Source organism: Canis lupus, chromosome 30, assembly GCF_048164855.1.
Source record: "Canis lupus baileyi chromosome 30, mCanLup2.hap1, whole genome shotgun sequence".
In the NCBI taxonomy this organism is placed as follows: Eukaryota; Metazoa; Chordata; class Mammalia; order Carnivora; family Canidae; genus Canis; species Canis lupus.
The window spans coordinates 22,042,494-22,045,422 of record NC_132867.1 but is presented as its reverse complement, the minus strand read 5'-3'; positions in this window follow the sequence as shown (position 1 = coordinate 22,045,422).

Below are 2,929 nucleotides of genomic sequence, written 5' to 3'. Positions count from 1 at the left end.
AGGATATGATAATGGAATGAACTTGGAACATCAAGAAAGAGTAACTCATGGATAAGTATATATTAAATGAAAAGTTTGTGCTTTTCTCTTTTGTTTTTTAATTGTAATTTACAGTTGAAGGCAAAATTAATATACATGAATGCTTAGGTGAATCTTAAGGGCATTCTGCTGAGGGGAAAAAAGGCAATTTCAAGTGTTAGATACAAAGTTTTATCTACAGAATACTCTCAAAATAACAGAATTATAATTATGGAGCAGAATATAGTAGTTGCCAGGAGTTAGGTTTGGAGTAAGAATACGACTATTAAGGTACAACACAAAGAAAATTCCTTTTGGTGATCGAAGAGTTCTGTACAGTGCTTGTGCTGATTGGTATGTGGAATTATAGATATAAAATTTCATAAAACAATACTCAAAAAATTAAAAACTGGTGAAATACAAGAATCCAAATGTGGTTTGTACACCAATGTCAATTTCCTGTCTTTGGCAATGTACTATGACTATGTAAGATTTGATCACTAGGAGAGGTGGATGAAGAGTCCATAGGAAATGTACATACTACCATTGCAAGTTTTTGCATTTCACACTATTTCAAAAAAAAAAATATTGAAAAGTGGGTCAGTACACATTTTGTCCTCTCATTTTCTGATAGATTTCTGGTCTCAGAGGTACTATTTATTCCCTCAATGTTTATCACTGAAGTTATCTAAATCTGAAGTAGTCTGTGAAAAAATGTTTGTTTATAGATTCAGTATCTTCATTTGATATATGATCATATACACTTTCTAATTTTCAGATAGTTTTGGTAATTTCAGTTTGTTTACTTCATAAGGTTGTCTAAACATTGGTACAAAAGAGTTTCATTATTATCCCATTTTGATATCACTTTATTATTTGTTACATAGTCATGGACTGTCTTTTGTTAGTATTTTTTGTAATTTGTTGATTCTTGTTTTGTATTGGCAAATTAGCTGTTTTAATTATTATTATTATTATTATTATATTTAAATATAGTTGATTTCTCTGATTTTCTATATTTACCATCTGCTTTATTTTATGCTTTTTTATCTTTATTTTTTCACTTTATATTTAATTTACTCTTCTTTTTTTCTGGGTTTTTAAGATAGAAGCTGAGATCATTATTTTTATGTTTTAATAGAAATCTGTTGGCTTATATATTTCTTGTATCTCACAAAGTATGATATATTGTGTTTTTGTTTATATAATGTTCACAGTGTCTTAATTTCTTTAATCTTATTTTTGACCCATATATTATTTAGACTATCTACAAAAGACTATACATGAAATATAATCTTAAAAGAAGATTAAGATATAACAGCCAGAAAATAATATACTTGGCAAATGCTAGGATAGGTTTTTTTATATCAGAAAAATAATTTAAAGAAATTAAAAATGATCCTGATTCATCATGGATTAATAATAAAATAAACATTTCATTAGGATTGTGTAGGAATCCTGGTGTTGTACTCATTAGATAATATAATCCCAAAACATATTTCAACAAAATTGCAATTTTAAAAAAGACTTGTTTATTTATTTGAGACAGAAAGAGAGAATGCATGGGGGATGAGAAAAGGGAGACATAGAGAATTTCAAGCAGACTCCCCACTGAGCATATAGCCTGATGTGGGGGGCTCTATCCCACAACTTGAGATCATGACCTGAACAGAAATCAAGTCAGATGCTTAGCCAACTAAGCCACCCAGGTGCCCTTAAATTGGCAAATTATAAAGACAGATTGATGTATTCAGATCTATGATGGGATAGATTAGCCTAGTTCTCTCCGAAAAGTGATGGATTAAGGACAAAGCAGTGAGGATACAAATAACTTGAAAAATATTAACAAATGGTAAGTACAATCTAAATCCTTCATAACAAGAATATGTGCATTTGTTATAGTCATGTGTGGTCTACTTCAATTGTTCTCCACACACCAAGCCACAAGAGGAGGCTAGATGTAATCCAAATAACTGTGTTTCAAACAAACAAACAAACCAAACCCAAAGAACTGTGTTTCCATCCACCTTCTTTGATGTCAATGAAAACTTGTTTGTGATTCTAGATTGTCTCATTCACTGTAAAGTATTAAAATATACTCATAAGTAAATAAAAGGACAACAATCAAAGTAAGGTGAAAATCATGATCACTTTAGAACAGAAAACAATATAAATAGAACAGTTCTTATGAGATGAAATTGGGGAGTAATTAGAAGGAACTTTATACAATTAATGCAAATATTTGGAAATACTCAATATTAATAAGTTGAGTAACTCTTAAAAAGTAGGAAAAAATGACAGAGCCAAATTAATAAGAAAACTAAAAAATAATAAACCTAACAGCAGAAAGTAATAACATAGATGATGTTTTAAATCTCCTTATCATACCTCATTATTATGGGCCCAAAATCATATTAATACCAGGAGTTTCTTTTATATTCTTTATTCTCCTATTCTTACATATTGGGCTGACTTAATTTGTCTCTCCTTTGTAATTATTACAAGAGAAACATTTGACTTTACACATTTGCCATACAGCTTCTTAATCCTATTATTTGCTAAACTTTCTAACACAGATGAGAACAGTATTGACCTTTTGTAGAGTTGATGTGTTAGATTTATTTATTTTTCTCTCCTGCTTCAGATCTATTCTTTTTCAATTCATCTCATGCCATGCTCTGTCTTAGATTGCTGTGTGGTTTGCTAGAGTATGTACATAAGTAATTAGGTTTCCCAGGAAATGTTTATAATATATACATTTTCTTTATTTATTTTAGTCTTTAAATTATAAAAAAAAGTTCCCTCAAAACCTTGTGTTTTCTGGTAACTTCTAGAATCCACTTTGCTGAAAAGAGGTCTACTGTTAATCACATTTTGTTTTTATTGTTGCTGTTGGCAGCTTACATATTTA